The sequence below is a fragment of the Mya arenaria genome, chromosome 3, assembly GCF_026914265.1.
Source record: "Mya arenaria isolate MELC-2E11 chromosome 3, ASM2691426v1".
Taxonomy (NCBI): domain Eukaryota; kingdom Metazoa; phylum Mollusca; class Bivalvia; order Myida; family Myidae; genus Mya; species Mya arenaria.
The window spans coordinates 54,440,893-54,456,538 of record NC_069124.1 but is presented as its reverse complement, the minus strand read 5'-3'; the positions used below and the strand labels follow the sequence as shown (position 1 = coordinate 54,456,538).

At 36.2% G+C, this 15,646-nt stretch overlaps 16 non-coding genes across 16 annotated transcripts; all 16 read right to left on the bottom strand.

Annotated features, from left to right (window-relative positions):
- Positions 1–2,858: 2,858 nt before the first annotated feature.
- Positions 2,859–2,931, bottom strand: Trnav-cac (transfer RNA valine (anticodon CAC)). Its single transcript has one exon. It is a non-coding gene; the product is annotated as a tRNA-Val (tRNA).
- Positions 2,932–3,608: 677 nt separating this feature from the next.
- On the bottom strand, positions 3,609–3,680 carry Trnaa-ugc (transfer RNA alanine (anticodon UGC)). Its single transcript has one exon. It is a non-coding gene; the product is annotated as a tRNA-Ala (tRNA).
- Positions 3,681–3,994: 314 nt separating this feature from the next.
- On the bottom strand, positions 3,995–4,067 carry Trnav-cac (transfer RNA valine (anticodon CAC)). The gene has a single exon. It is a non-coding gene; the product is annotated as a tRNA-Val (tRNA).
- A 66-nt stretch (positions 4,068–4,133) lies between these two features.
- Trnaa-ugc (transfer RNA alanine (anticodon UGC)) lies at positions 4,134–4,205 on the bottom strand. Its single transcript has one exon. It is a non-coding gene; the product is annotated as a tRNA-Ala (tRNA).
- A 428-nt stretch (positions 4,206–4,633) lies between these two features.
- On the bottom strand, positions 4,634–4,705 carry Trnaa-ugc (transfer RNA alanine (anticodon UGC)). Its single transcript has one exon. It is a non-coding gene; the product is annotated as a tRNA-Ala (tRNA).
- A 313-nt stretch (positions 4,706–5,018) lies between these two features.
- Positions 5,019–5,091, bottom strand: Trnav-cac (transfer RNA valine (anticodon CAC)). Its single transcript has one exon. It is a non-coding gene; the product is annotated as a tRNA-Val (tRNA).
- Positions 5,092–5,157: 66 nt separating this feature from the next.
- Trnaa-ugc (transfer RNA alanine (anticodon UGC)) lies at positions 5,158–5,229 on the bottom strand. The gene has a single exon. It is a non-coding gene; the product is annotated as a tRNA-Ala (tRNA).
- A 428-nt stretch (positions 5,230–5,657) lies between these two features.
- Positions 5,658–5,729, bottom strand: Trnaa-ugc (transfer RNA alanine (anticodon UGC)). Its single transcript has one exon. It is a non-coding gene; the product is annotated as a tRNA-Ala (tRNA).
- Positions 5,730–6,043: 314 nt separating this feature from the next.
- Positions 6,044–6,116, bottom strand: Trnav-cac (transfer RNA valine (anticodon CAC)). The gene has a single exon. It is a non-coding gene; the product is annotated as a tRNA-Val (tRNA).
- A 66-nt stretch (positions 6,117–6,182) lies between these two features.
- Trnaa-ugc (transfer RNA alanine (anticodon UGC)) lies at positions 6,183–6,254 on the bottom strand. The gene has a single exon. It is a non-coding gene; the product is annotated as a tRNA-Ala (tRNA).
- A 429-nt stretch (positions 6,255–6,683) lies between these two features.
- Trnaa-ugc (transfer RNA alanine (anticodon UGC)) lies at positions 6,684–6,755 on the bottom strand. The gene has a single exon. It is a non-coding gene; the product is annotated as a tRNA-Ala (tRNA).
- Positions 6,756–7,069: 314 nt separating this feature from the next.
- Positions 7,070–7,142, bottom strand: Trnav-cac (transfer RNA valine (anticodon CAC)). Its single transcript has one exon. It is a non-coding gene; the product is annotated as a tRNA-Val (tRNA).
- Positions 7,143–7,208: 66 nt separating this feature from the next.
- Positions 7,209–7,280, bottom strand: Trnaa-ugc (transfer RNA alanine (anticodon UGC)). Its single transcript has one exon. It is a non-coding gene; the product is annotated as a tRNA-Ala (tRNA).
- A 429-nt stretch (positions 7,281–7,709) lies between these two features.
- On the bottom strand, positions 7,710–7,781 carry Trnaa-ugc (transfer RNA alanine (anticodon UGC)). The gene has a single exon. It is a non-coding gene; the product is annotated as a tRNA-Ala (tRNA).
- Positions 7,782–8,090: 309 nt separating this feature from the next.
- Trnav-cac (transfer RNA valine (anticodon CAC)) lies at positions 8,091–8,163 on the bottom strand. The gene has a single exon. It is a non-coding gene; the product is annotated as a tRNA-Val (tRNA).
- Positions 8,164–8,229: 66 nt separating this feature from the next.
- On the bottom strand, positions 8,230–8,301 carry Trnaa-ugc (transfer RNA alanine (anticodon UGC)). The gene has a single exon. It is a non-coding gene; the product is annotated as a tRNA-Ala (tRNA).
- Positions 8,302–15,646: the final 7,345 nt, after the last annotated feature.

Below are 15,646 nucleotides of genomic sequence, written 5' to 3'. Positions count from 1 at the left end.
CTAAAATGATAAAAAATAACAGAGACAAGAGAAGCTTTCGTCACGAAGTTTATGTTTTATTTGAATGGTTAATTGTTTTGGAAAAACCATGGTAACTGTATTAGATACTTAAGAAACTCAGCGTTATATAGAGGGGTACACGTAAAGTGAGTCTTCTACAGTGTAATAGATAAGGGGTGATGATTGAGGATAATCGTATAAAGGTTAATGAGGGTGCGGACTGTATATCATTGAGAATTTGATATAGAGTACTATGAAACTTAAACCTGTTAAAATAATGAAGTAAAGATCTAGTCGTGGTTTTGTTGAATTAATGCTGAACAGAAGAATCAATGTTCTATAGAACGTCAAGGAAGAAGAAGTTATGTCAAAAATATTGAACGGCAGTCTGTAAACAATGAGACATTGCTGGTGTTCCTCAACAATCTATATAAGGAAACTTCCCTGGAATCACTCAAAGATATAAGAGATAAACACAAACTCAAATCACTCTTTGTCTCCAGCGTCCCGGCGATTCGACTTCATTCAATATCCGATATTCAAATAATCTCGGAGACATCGACTGCAAGTCTCAGCTATAATCCAATCCATTCCTTCCATCAGCATAACCTTCTGAAATGCACCATTTCCCCGTCTCTGGCCAGTGCTCCAACACAATCTGAAAGAACACACACCAAGAAAACCGCCCCATTTTTCAAGTTTTAGATTCATAAAATTACCTAATTTTAATCACTCCACCAGAAGCATGCAAATATTCAGGAACATGGCTCTTCAGAGAAACACGAGGACAAGCACGAAGCAGAGAACACCGATCTTCCAATCTACCTAGACAACTAGTTGTTTGCCAATTCGGAGTTCATAAAGTGTAACATTATCATAAACACGAGTAGCTCGCCAATACAAAGAAGAAAGCGAAATCGCGTCCTCGATATTAATCGCGATTGACTCACGAACTTACCTCAATTCTGCATATAATTATCGTCAAAAAATCCCACGAACATTCACTTTGTTAAAATGGCCGCGTTACGTATCTAGATAAAGACGATAAGTGTAAACTCGTAAAATAAGTACCGTTTGTGTTTGTTATTTTTGCGCTGTGACATTTGATAATTGTTAACGTATTAGCAATTTGTTATTTTGCTGAGTTGTAAAACATTTTCTTCTTATTTTGCCTAATAAAGTGAATTCTGCACCCTCTGACCTCGTTTCGCTGGAGAAGCCTCCCTTGACCTAATACACAAAAGTAAGTAACATATTTATCTGCGCAACAACAAGCCATTCCATACTTGAAAATTTGACAGAAAGCGGTAAATTTAAATCAAATTAAAACCTAAACATAAACAGGAATGATAAAATAGTCAGGAATATAACGAATAGAATATTACGATAGGACGCCTTTCTGATGACCTGCATGACGTCTCTTTCTGTGAGTAAACATGCGGTCTCGACGGATACATGCCCACTATTCCAAGACTATTTAAGGTTTGGTTTGTGTTTTTCGTGTTTTTTTTCCAAAACAGAGTCGATGTTTCAAGGCACGTTCTTCTTGAACAGTGATGTGCGCTTGGATAAAATCTATAATGAACTAAACAAAATGGTCCTACAGTCTCTGCCGTATATCGTAGTATAGCGTACAAGCGAAAAAGAAGGCATACACCAGGAGTGAATTATATACGGGATATTATGATCAGACGCTTTCAGCGATTAAGAAAACTATAATAAGCTCGAGTAAAATGTTTGCAGTTAATATGTCAAGCCAGTCACTGTATGTATATTTAAGGGTGTCGATATTTTTACAACAATTTCACAAAGTCCTAATCCGAAGCAGGGCGGAGCAGAAAGCTCGGAATCGCATAGTCAAGAAGTTTATTTAATAAAGATGTTCAATAAACTGACCATCAAATTCATGACTTATTTGTGGATCACTTGCATCATTATATGTATGAACAAATTCAGGATTCACCGTCAAGAGAAACACTCGACTTCTCTCACGAATCTCAATATACAAACCAATTATTGCAATTAACTCGTTGAAGTATTTTCATGATGCTTGTTTTGTAAACAAAGTAAAAGGGAATGTGGCTCAGTGGAAGAGCGTTCGCTTTGTAATGTGAAAGGCCCCGGGTTCGATCCCTTCGTCGTCCATTTTGTCGGTGTACAAAATCGTAATAGTCGTAAAATCCACAAACGGGTAAAATACAACTGCAATATCAAACCGTACAAGGTGGTTCAATCATTCAATAGGTTCAAGTATCCCGAATGAGTTTATACGAAGCACATTTTTTTTCAAAACAGTCGGAAAACGAAAAGCAAAATGGCTACCTTTAAAAATAATTTCCGGCATATTTCTCATATTAGGCGAGTTTCGACAGCTAATGAAAGTGGCCCATTTCTCAAATCTTATATTAGGCGAGTTTTTTTAGCCAAGCAAACTGGATATTGGCCGAGTTTGGTCGATATTGAGCGAGTTCTGGCATATATTGTCTTCAATTGTCTGGTATTGGTACCGCAATTGTCTCTGTATCTCGTCAAATACGTAATAGTTGATTAATAATATATGGAAGAACGCTCTGTCGTCCTTTCTTATCAGTGGTAGAGCGTTTGCTTTGCTTGTGAACGGCCCCGGATTCAGTCCCCATTTTAATTGAATGTTTGCTTTATTTGGCCATTAACTTAGACATTAAATCTCCATATTACCACAAATATGCCGTGATTCTGATGTCACGTAATATTCTACTACTCAATCTGTAAATGTGTTGTGAAAAGACCGCAAACAATTACTCGATCTCTTGTAACATTCGTAACCACTGTCTAGTCGATCGCTAGATAAGGACAAAAACTTTAGTAAAAAATAAACTTGGTTCCGCTGGGGCTCGAACCCAGGACCTCTCGCGTGTGAAGCGAGCGTGATAACAACTACACTACGGAACCGACATGGTCTTAACATGTTTAAGCTATTCATAGTTATAAGGCAAGCGGTGCTAATCATATAAAATCACATGGACATGCCGGGGATCGAACCTGGGGCCTTTCACATGCAAAGCGAACGCTTTATCACTGAGCCACATCCCGCAAATACTTTACTAGCGATACCAAATTTTCAAATAAACTTAAACGTGTTAATTTCACATATGGTTTTAATATTGCGGTACGTGACATATGCAGAGCGCTTTTTAACAGATAAACCTGATCTTCTTGATACATATAATTATGCGAGTGACCCACAAACCAGTCACGGGTCCGATATCAGTTTTGTATAACAGTCTTATGGCTTACTACTCAATCAGCACTTCAGAGCACTCCCTTTCGGAAAGGAATTTATAAATAAATTGTTAAAAATCGGTACCCTAAAAACGCAAAGTTATTGGTTTAAAACATTCACCTGAAACAATTTAATTTATTTTTGATAATATTCTAAATCCCTCAATCGCTAATCGCTTGATTAGGTAAAACATAAGTAAAATGAAGAAGAATAATTCCGCTGGGGCTCGAACCCAGGACCTCCCGCGTGTGAAGCGACCACTATACTACGGAACCGATGACTTGGCCCTTATCGGATGAAGTTAATATATAAGTTAAGCAAACAATGTTAATTAAATAAAATTATATGGAGATGCCGGGGATCGAACCCGGGGCCTTTCACATGCAAAGCGAACGCTCTACCACTGAGCCACATCCCCTTTATAATTTTATAACAAAACAAGCATCACAAACATATTTTAACGAGTTAATTTTATTTATGGTTTTAATAATGCGATAAGTAAGAAAAGTCGAGCGTTTTTCTTCACATTAAAATCTGATTTTTGCTCCGTCAAGCTCCTGATTGCATTTTTAAATATGTTGTAAGAAGATCGACAGACGACATCCACGAATAGACATACACTGACTGGTTTGACACATTGGCTGCATACATTTTACTTGATCTTATTATATTTTTCTTGATCATTGTCTCGCTTGATTATTAAAGCAAAGAAATAAGGAAAATGAAAAAGAATGGTTCCGCTGGGGCTCGAACCCAGGACCTCTCGCGTGTGAAGCGAGCGTGATAACCACTACACTACGGAACCGATGACTTGGTTTTTTATGCTTTTATATATAATTAAAGCAAACGATGTTAATCAAATGAAATTATATGGAGATGCCGGGGATCGAACCCGGGGCCTTTCACATGCAAAGCGAACGCTCTACCACTGAGCCACATCCCCCATATACTTTGATTCCAAAACAAGCATCAAAAATATTTTTCAACGAGTTTTATATATGGTTTTAATAATGCAATAAGTAATAAAAGTCGAGCGTTTTTCTTCACAGTTAAGTCTGATTTTTGCCCGTCCCGCTTCGGATTGGACTTTCCAAAATATGTTGTAAAAAGATAGGCACCGTAATGTTAACATACACTGACTAGTTTGACATATTAACTACAAACATTTTACTCGATCTGATTATAATTTTCTTAATCACTGACTCGCTTGGTTAATCAAAGAGATAAGGAAAATGAAGAAGAGTGGTTCCGCTGGGGCTCGAACCCAGGACCTCTCGCGTGTGAAGCGAGCGTGATAACCAACGACTTGGCCGTTATATGATGATGTTAATATATAAGTTAAGTTATCAATGTTAATTAAATGAAATTATATGGAGATGACGGGGATTGAACCCGGGGCCTTTCACATGCAAAGCGAACGCTCTACCACTGAGCCACATCCCCTTATAATTTTATTACAAAACAAGCATCACAAACATATTTTAACGTGTTAATTTTATTTATGGTTTTAATAATGCGATAAGTAAGAAAAGTCGAGCGTTTTTCTTCACATTTAAATCTGATTTTTGCTCCGTCAAGCTCCTGATTGCATTTTTAAATATGTTGTAAGAAGATCGACAGACGACATCCACGAGTAGACGTACACTGACTGGTTTGACACATTGGTCGCATACATTTTACTCGATCTTATTATATTTTTCTTGATCATTGTCTCGCTTGATTATTAAAGCAAAGAAATAAGGAAAATGAAAAAGAATGGTTCCGCTGGGGCTCGAACCCAGGACCTCTCGCGTGTGAAGCGAGCGTGATAACCACTACACTACGGAACCGATGACTTGGTCTTTTATGCTTTTATATATAATTAAAGCAAACGATGTTAATCAAATGAAATTATATGGAGATGCCGGGGATCGAACCCGGGGCCTTTCACATGCAAAGCGAACGCTCTACCACTGAGCCACATCCCCCATATACTTTGATTCCAAAACAAGCATCAAAAATATTTTTCAACGAGTTTTATATATGGTTTTAATAATGCAATAAGTAATAAAAGTCGAGCGTTTTTCTTCACAGTTAAGTCTGATTTTTGCCCGTCCCGCTTCGGATTGGACTTTCCAAAATATGTTGTAAAAAGATAGGCACCGTAATGTTAACATACACTGACTAGTTTGACATATTAACTACAAACATTTTACTCGATCTGATTATAATTTTCTTAATCACTGACTCGCTTGGTTAATCAAAGAGATAAGGAAAATGAAGAAGAGTGGTTCCGCTGGGGCTCGAACCCAGGACCTCTGGCGTGTGAAGCGAGCGTGATAACCAACGACTTGGCCGTTATATGATGATGTTAATATATAAGTTAAGTTATCAATGTTAATTAAATGAAATTATATGGAGATGCCGGGGATTGAACCCGGGGCCTTTTACATGCAAAGCGAACGCTCTACCACTGAGCCACATCCCCATTATAATTTTATTACAAAACAAGCTTCACAAACATATTTTAACGTGTTAATTTTATTTATGGTTTTAATAATGCAATAAGTAAGAAAAATCGAGCGTTTTTCTTCACATTTAAATCTGATTTTTGCTCCGTCAAGCTCCTGATTGCATTTTTAAATATGTTGTAAGAAGATCGACAGACGACATCCACGAATAGACATACACTGACTGGTTTGACACATTGGTCGCATACATTTTACTCGATCTTATTATATTTTTCTTGATCAATGTATCGCTTGATTATTAAAGCAAAGAAATAAGGAAAATGAAGAAGAATGGTTCCGCTGGGGCTCGAACCCAGGACCTCTCGCGTGTGAAGCGAGCGTGATAACCACTACACTACGGAACCGATGACTTGGTCTTTTATGCTTTTATATATAATTAAAGAAAACGATGTTAATCAAATAAAATTATATGGAGATGCCGGGGATCGAACCCGGGGCCTTTCACATGCAAAGCGAACGCTCTACCACTGAGCCACATCCCCCATATACTTTGATTCCAAAACAAGCATCAGAAATATTTTTCAACGAGTTTTATATATGGTTTTAATAATGCAATAAGTAATAAAAGTCGAGCGTTTTTCTTCACAGTTAAGTCTGATTTTTGCCCCGTCCCGCTTCGGATTGGACTTTCCAAAATATGTTGTAAAAAGATAGGCACCGTAATGTTAACATACACTGACTAGTTTGACATATTAACTACAAACATTTTACTCGATCTGATTATAATTTTCTTAATCACTGACTCGCTTGGTTAATCAAAGAGATAAGGAAAATGAAGAAGAGTGGTTCCGCTGGGGCTCGAACCCAGGACCTCTCGCGTGTGAAGCGAGCGTGATAACCAACGACTTGGCCGTTATATGATGATGTTAATATATAAGTTAAGTTATCAATGTTAATTAAATGAAATTATATGGAGATGCCGGGGATCGAACCCGGGGCCTTCCACATGCAAAGCGAACGCTCTACCACTGAGCCACATCTCCCTTATAATTTTATAACAAAACAAGCATCACAAACATATTTTAATGTGTTAATTTTATTTATGGTTTTAATAATGCGATAAGTAAGAAAAGTCGAGCGTTTTTCTTCACATTTAAATATGATTTTTGCTCCGTCAAGCTCCTGATTGCATTTTTAAATATGTTGTAAGAAGATCGACAGACGACATCCACGAATAGACATACACTGACTGGTTTGACACATTGGCTGCATACATTTTACTTGATCTTATTATATTTTTCTTGATCATTGTCTCGCTTGATTATTAAAGCAAAGAAATAAGGAAAATGAAAAAGAATGGTTCCGCTGGGGCTCGAACCCAGGACCTCTCGCGTGTGAAGCGAGCGTGATAACCACTACACTACGGAACCGATGACTTGGTCTTTTATGCTTTTATATATAATTAAAGCAAACGATGTTAATCAAATGAAATTATATGGAGATGCCGGGGATCGAACCCGGGGCCTTTCACATGCAAAGCGAACGCTCTACCACTGAGCCACATCCCCCATATACTTTGATTCCAAAACAAGCATCAAAAATATTTTTCAACGAGTTTTATATATGGTTTTAATAATGCAATAAGTAATAAAAGTCGAGCGTTTTTCTTCACAGTTAAGTCTGATTTTTGCCCCGTCCCGCTTCGGATTGGACTTTCCAAAATATGTTGTAAAAAGATAGGCACCGTAATGTTAACATACACTGACTAGTTTGACATATTAACTACAAACATTTTACTCGATCTGATTATAATTTTCTTAATCACTGACTCGCTTGGTTAATCAAAGAGATAAGGAAAATGAAGAAGAGTGGTTCCGCTGGGGCTCGAACCCAGGACCTCTCGCGTGTGAAGCGAGCGTGATAACCAACGACTTGGCCGTTATATGATGATGTTAATATATAAGTTAAGTTATCAATGTTAATTAAATGAAATTATATGGAGATGACGGGGATTGAACCCGGGGCCTTTCACATGCAAAGCGAACGCTCTACCACTGAGCCACATCCCCTTATAATTTACAAAACAAGCATCACAAACATATTTTAACGTGTTAATTTTATTTATGGTTTTAATAATGCGATAAGTAAGAAAAGTCGAGCGTTTTTCTTCACATTTAAATCTGATTTTTGCTCCGTCAAGCTCCTGATTGCATTTTTAAATATGTTGTAAGAAGATCGACAGACGACATCCACGAATAGACGTACACTGACTGGTTTGACACATTGGTCGCATACATTTTACTCGATCTTATTATATTTTTCTTGATCATTGTCTCGCTTGATTATTAAAGCAAAGAAATAAGGAAAATGAAAAAGAATGGTTCCGCTGGGGCTCGAACCCAGGACCTCTCGCGTGTGAAGCGAGCGTGATAACCACTACACTACGGAACCGGTGACTTGGTCTTTTATGCTTTTATATATAATTAAAGCAAACGACGTTAATCAAATAAAATTATATGGAGATGCCGGGGATCGAACCCGGGGCCTTTCACATGCAAAGCGAACGCTCTACCACCGAGCCACATCCCCCATATACTTTGATTCCAAAACAAGCATCAGAAATATTTTTCAACGAGTTTTATATATGGTTTTAATAATGCAATAAGTAAGAAAAGTCCAGCGTTTTTCTTCAAATTTAAATCTGATTTTTGCTCCGTCTCGCTTCTGATTGGACTTTGTAAATATGTTGTAAAAAGATCGACACCCTAAAGTAAACATACACTGACTGGTTTGACATATTGACCGCAAACATTTCACTTGATCTTATTATAATTTCTAAATCACTGACTAGCTTGATCAGACAAAGAAATAAGTAAAATAAAGAATTGTTCCACTGGGGCTCGAACCCACGATATATCTGAAGAAAGATCAGCACCCAGGTATTTTTCTGAAGATACCTATTCTAGTAAGCAATGGTGAAGAGTGAACTGTGTTATGTGAAAGATTTTGCATTGAGATGGGACATATTCCATGTCCCATTCATGCCTCCAATGTTCAAGTATATAAAGAGCTTTCTGGAGAATTTCTGACAAAGACTCGTTTTCGACAAACAGTCTTACATCAGCTATCAAGAAACCCTTTGATCCATTTTACGACAGGGCCTTTGATGCCATTGCCATGAAGTTTGAGGGAAAGTTTCCCATGACTGACTTTGTCGAAAGCCTTGCTTAGATCATTTTGCTTTTTGTTATGGAGGGATTTGACAAGATCATCAACCAGCATAAGGAGCTGGGATACACAAGAGCGCTTTTCCCAGAAGGGAATGTTGGAGTTCATAAAAGGCAATGATCTAAGTAAGGTGTTTTGAAATAGAGGATTCGATTATATGTTATATTGTTTGCACAAAATACATGATTGAAAGAGAAATGGGCCTGTAGAGATCCAATGTCAATGTACTTTTGGAAGAGATGTTTCAGAATGGGTGAAAGTGAAGTCGAAAAGGTTCTCAGGATGATAGGCTTTATCTGATCTGGGCCTGAAGCTTTGTTAGGAATTAAGTTTGAGTATAAGTATCTTCCATGACCGAGAGTGTAAGATAGGTTAATTCCGACCCGAGCGTAGGGTGTTTTCGGGAAACGAGGTTTACCGAGTTTCCGCAAAACACCCTGCGCGAGGGTCGGTATGAACCTATCTTATACGAGCGGCTATGGTAGATGCTTTTTCTCCCACCTCAGTTAAACAAAATTAAATAAAAATGTATTTTTTGCCGGAACTCTTTTGTGCGTAGTGAAAATAATGCGTATGGATATTTGATAACTCGTGGTTGTCATGGATATGCGCGCATTGATTCAAATTATGTTAATAGTCAAAAAGGTCTTTAAATAGTACTGATGAGAGTGGAGCATTATTTCATGAAAGATGCGTGAATACTTTTTTTTTGTGACATTTGAAGTGAGAAATAGTTAATTAGCATTCTAAATATTGCCACAAGACAAGGTTTCTATGATGCTACAGACGACTGTCTTCAACAAGGGAGGTAACTTCGATGTGATGACCATTAAAAAAGGAGTTCCATACGGGCATTTTATCTTCGCCCGTGGCCTGATCACAAAATAACAACATGCTGAAACATATATAGTGAATTTTCACGGTATCGCAAGCAACTCCTATTTTAACATTTATGATAGCGATTTATAAAAACATTATGTTGAAATTATTTTTACGATGGATTGCAGTGCACAATATAAACGAGTTTCAAGACAACCAACATTTTACGGAACACACAGCATTGTATTTTACTAAGAATTCCCTCGATTTGTAATATTAGACAATGATAATGTTTAAATATTATTCATCTCGAAAAAAATCAAATGGTATAAACAGAATGCAACGTTCTGAATTGAAATAAATTATTTAAAAAACCCTGTTACGTTCCGATTTTTTACAACTCTGGTCACCCTTGTGTGATATTTGAAAAGTTGTGGAAATTACCCCTACGCAGGATTATGCTTTTTTGTTAACAAATTACAAATTAATCAATTACATAAAGATAATGATGTTGCATGTTCATTTCCTCTCATAATCTTACTTATGATACAACTTTTCGTATTTTGATGTCTGCAAATTTTGCAGCACGAATTATGTTTCAAACGAGTATATTCGTCTAAATATTGATAAACACATGTTGTACGGTTGGACAAAGAATAGAACATGTTTCAACGTTTCAACGCCAGTGTTTATACAGGAAATGTCTATTCCCCTATCTAAATTATGAATTCGTATAAAACGCATGTATCTTTTATTCTTCTTGAATGACATGTTACATTTGGCTGTAACATATACGTGTTTATGCTTTGTTTTTACAACGTACTCAGTGCCGTCCTTGCGTAATTTAATTAATTAACTTGTTACGTCCCAATGGGTTAACGATGATTGTTTAATCAAATCTACTGATTGGAATTTCTTAAAATGTAAAACAAAATGAATGATAATTTGCTTTGAAACTTAGAATCTGAATAAGATATTGTGCGTCAATTATCAGTTGCGAAGTCAACATTTTATAAAAAAAACAATAATTGTATAATACTTTTGAATGTCGAAAATAGTGGTATTAAAGGGTTTGAATATACTTGAGTCCAGATTGTATGTTTTTCTGTACTTCATTAGACATATCTTGATGTTAAGTATACACGAACGGGAAGGATATGTTCTTCACTGGTGGAATATACTCATAAAAGTACTCATTCTGATTGCAGATCTATAAGGTAATTGTATTTTAGGACATTTCTACAAAGAATATAAATTGGCCAGCTTACGGCCTGACTCGGACTAAGAACTCCTCTATGTTTGGATTTGATTAGTCCTGATAAGCGAGACCGCCAGTAAAGTTAATTTAGTGCTCGTCGCACCATAATCAGACACTGTCCAATCATACGGTAGAGCTGTTTGGTTTTATTAAAAGGCGGATATTCCCGGGTTAATGAAAAGCTTAAGAAATTCTTTACTGTTGTCACCATGTATCGGCAAATCTCGTGAACATTTCCAGTCAATTTCCTTTCATGGGTCCCATTATAAATTCCCCCTTGCTTTTGGATTTACGATAGTGTGTTGTCTATGAAAATACATTTCGTAGTCATCCCGTATTTAATGAACAATGTATTATATCACGACATGTTTGGTAAATTAATCTATCTCACTACTTTTGATTGTTAATACTTTTTAATAATGTAATGAATCTATGCCGAAGAAAAATATATCTAACTTGTATTTTATTTCTTCGTATTTTATCAAAGGGAAGTAAAGTATAATATCGGAATATCATTATTATAAGAACACTGTGAGGTTTGAGCGTTGCAACATTAAAAATTGCGTAGTGCCGCATTAAAAATTGCGTAGTGCCGCATTAAAAATTGCGTAGTGCCGCATTAAAAATTGCGTAGTGCCGCATTAAAAATTGCGTAGTGCCAATGCAATTAAGAAGCTAATCAAAACGACGTTATAGGTCGTTAAGTGGCCAAAGTTAGGTCAGATTTACTTACAGATAACCCCGCAACATTCATTTTAACACAATGAAACTCGATGGACCAATGACAGGATCGAAGTCATCCTAATATAACATTATGTTGTTGTCATATGTATGATTGCATTAAAAGGATATACGTTACAGTTTTTTAATGGCCGTGTTTCTTTCACTAGAGTAAATATAGCTGGTAGTTTATGATTATATTTTTTTTCAAATAAAGTTTTTCACAAGTAGGTATCTTTCAAACCCGTGTAATGCTTATAAATGCACGCGTGTTGTTTTGATCTGCATAAGAAGGGACATCAGTTGTCGAAAGTATTCTTCGGTTGAAGGGAGGAGTTATTTCGCTTGAGTGATATCTGCTGTAAGGCACCTATTGCCATTCAATGGAATATCAAACACACATCGCAAGTTTTTCGAACTGACTTTCAAACCACAGATTGATCAAGGGAATAGTCATGTCGAGGACCTTTTCTTTTTACTTTAATGTGTATTATTAAGACGATATGTCTAGCATATTTCTATTTCGATGATACAAGGACTCATATACCATTCCCGTCCCAGATCACAAATCATTATGTACTTATAAAATTTAATTCGTTTTTAAAGCCTCCCCAAACAAAAAGACTGTTCATACATACCAACTGCAATTATATGACAACAATAATGTATTTTCATTTGCCCACACTTACTGATGAAATAGATCTACCGAAGTCATTGTCAACCTGCGGGATTGTGCATGTTAGCTAACAGCTAAAACTACGTGTCCAGAAGGTGTCACATATACACAGGTGGATCATTTTATGTCTGCGTCAGTGAAGGTAGGTAGCGTGTTGTCAGCGTACCATTTTGCCAATGGGGATCAGTCGGTTGTTAGGACGAGCTCTTCCAAGAATAGCTGACATTACAGTTATTCCAAATGTGTTCTCGTACAACTTCTTTTACAGTAGACCTAACATCGAGTTCATTTACATGTCGGTTGAGACGAAAAGCGGCAAACGTTTTGAATGCGCTGTAACAACAGTGAGTAAAGTTTAATGTTCTGTTCTCGAGAAGTTCTTTGTTTATGGTGAAGCGGCCTAAACGACTGACACAGCCTCATACCAACTAGTATAGATAACAATGTGAGCCATTTATGAAAAGAAATGTCATACAAAAACAATTGACAACGACTATTTTAATAAACATCTTCCCAAAGCACCGTTCCATCTCGTCAATATCTTTGAGGACATGGATGATATGTATTGGGCCAAAGAACATATATTAAAGCAAGACATTTACGAGCATGCCCCATTAAAACTGAAAACCCCAACAGTAAATACACCCCCTTACATTGACTCTAGGTACCTTTATCTTATTTACAAGCCTCGTCAAGCAAAAAACACCTATAACAGAAATCAAAACACTACCAACTGGTAAAGCTAGTTCAGAAATATTAAAATCAAGCTCAAAAGAAAATCTGTAGCTGTTTATTTCAAAGAACTGTGGAGTGGAATACCCAAATCTAAAGACAATTAAGCCTTTTCTCTCACAGAAACCTACAAATAAATCGGATAATCCAATAATACTCAAAGACAACATAAGAAATATGGTTTCTGATGAAAAGCTGGTGGCGAAAAATGAACTCATTTTACATCAATGTAGCCGAAAAAATTGGAATATCTGGAACTCAGCCTAAAGATATACACCCTAGTCTTGACAAAATACAGGAAACCTGCCAAATGTCACCTGATTTTCATTTCAAACTGGGCAAACAAGATACTTTAGAAGTTCTCATCAGAAACATGGCCAATGAAATCATAAGCCAAGGATACTTTCGAAATAGTCTTAAGCTAGCACAACTAGCTCCTGTCTTTAAGAAAGACGGCCCTTTTATCAAAAATAACTATATACCAGTCAGTATACAGGTGCAGTTCTAATGGACCGCCGAAAAGCATTCGACTGCCTGTCCCTTGATCATCTCATCTTAGACAAGATTAATGCATATGGTCTTAGCCCCATTATGTTAACTTATGCACGGCTATCTTAAAATCAGAAAACAACAGATCAAACTTGGTCAAACTACCAGTGAGTGGAAATCCATCCTAAAGACGTGCATCAATGTTTAATACTGAGACATCATGTCTTTCTCAATGACATCTTCTACTTCATCAATAAGGCAGCCTTTTATTATTAATAATATTTTTTATGTGTGTGATAAACATCCTGATGTTCTTAAGACCACTCTTGAAGAAGAAAATTATATTTTGATAAACTGGTTTACTTCCAGTCAAATGCAGGCTTACCCTGACAAAGTTCACGCAATCATAGTTGGCTCAAAGCGTAAAAGAAATAGAACAATTTACGTAATCACACTATTATTTGTGAAGAACATGTTAAACTTTTAGGAGCTGAGGTAGATAGTTTATCAAGCGTTGATGGCCAGGTTCCTTAAATGTACAAACATTCAGCTAAGCCAGTGACTATCCTTTGAAGGCTAAGCAAATTTTTAACAACCAATACTAATCTTATTATCTTTAAATATTTTATCAGATCCAATTTAAACTACTGTCCTGATGTTTGGCATTCCGTAGCAATACTAACACAGAGAAAGTAAGAACAGATTAAAAACAGAGCTTTACAAATGTTTTTAATGATTACACCTCAACTTACAAAACATCTGCTTCATATAGTTTGTTTGCCAACATTACATCTGAGCAGGTTAAGATGCTGAAACTTACAAACGTCTGTACGGTATGTGACCAGACTAAGTTCACATTCTTGAAGCTTTAAGACATGTAGTTTTATTCTCAAATATGTAAACTATGTAGATATGCCAACAGTAAGGACAACAACATATGGAAAGAACTCTTTCCGATTTGAGGCCAGTCAGGTATGGAACAGCCTCCAAAAGGATATGAGCTGCTCTAAAACTACATGGAATTGAGTATTTGATTCGCACCTGTACAGATCCCTCTAGTAAATGCAAAACGTGCAAAAAGCATTTCATACTTTAAAATGAGAAGAAAGTAAGAATTATAAATAATATTCACTAAATATATTTTATCAGTTGCCTCCATGGAAAAGGAGTTTTTGTTTTCAGTGGGATTACCTACACCAACTGGATACGATGTGGCATTCAAATACCAGAAAAGATTTCAGCGGGCATTTTGAATATGAATAAAAAATAATCATATTAAATAACAAGGGATAATATATATTTATCATTGTTTCAAATGTTTATCTCATTAACATTTGTCAAACATATGCAACTAACTGTGTTTCTTTTCGGCAAGTATTTGATAAGGTGTTACGATTTGGCATTTTCAGTTAACATTCTTACACAGATATAGTTGCTGATTATATCAAGACGGTGGCTGGGCAAAGATTTGGATAGTAACCTGTAGGTAGGGATTGACCCAATCATAGGAGCAACCATGCCTTTGTACGCCACTGTTTCTAATAATATCAGCAAAATCTGGTAGTATTTAAAGTTCATGATTAATTAAGTACTTCCTCTAAGCAATACTTTCTAGCATTTTTTAGCAAGCAAAATTAATTATAACATTTTTACCAACGACATATCACTGAACCATGCTGTAATACCCATGTACATGTATGAAATGATCCTGTATATATACTCTTGAAAGAACTAACCAATTTACAATGGTATGTCAAAAGGAGGAACCGTGCGCATGTGGTCGGAAGAACTAGTTGATGTTTTCACTGTATACAGTGCTCTAATCCATCTTACTTTTTATGTTTTTATGCATGAATTTATTAAGAAACGTTTTTTTTTGTAAATACTTACTCCAATGTATCTATTTAAAACTATTTGCTTTTATTTCTTGGTCACCAGGTCTTTGTTGTGTTTTGTTATGTTATGCATTATTCATGTCGGAAAATAGCTCATTGAGCTAATGTTTCTTGTAA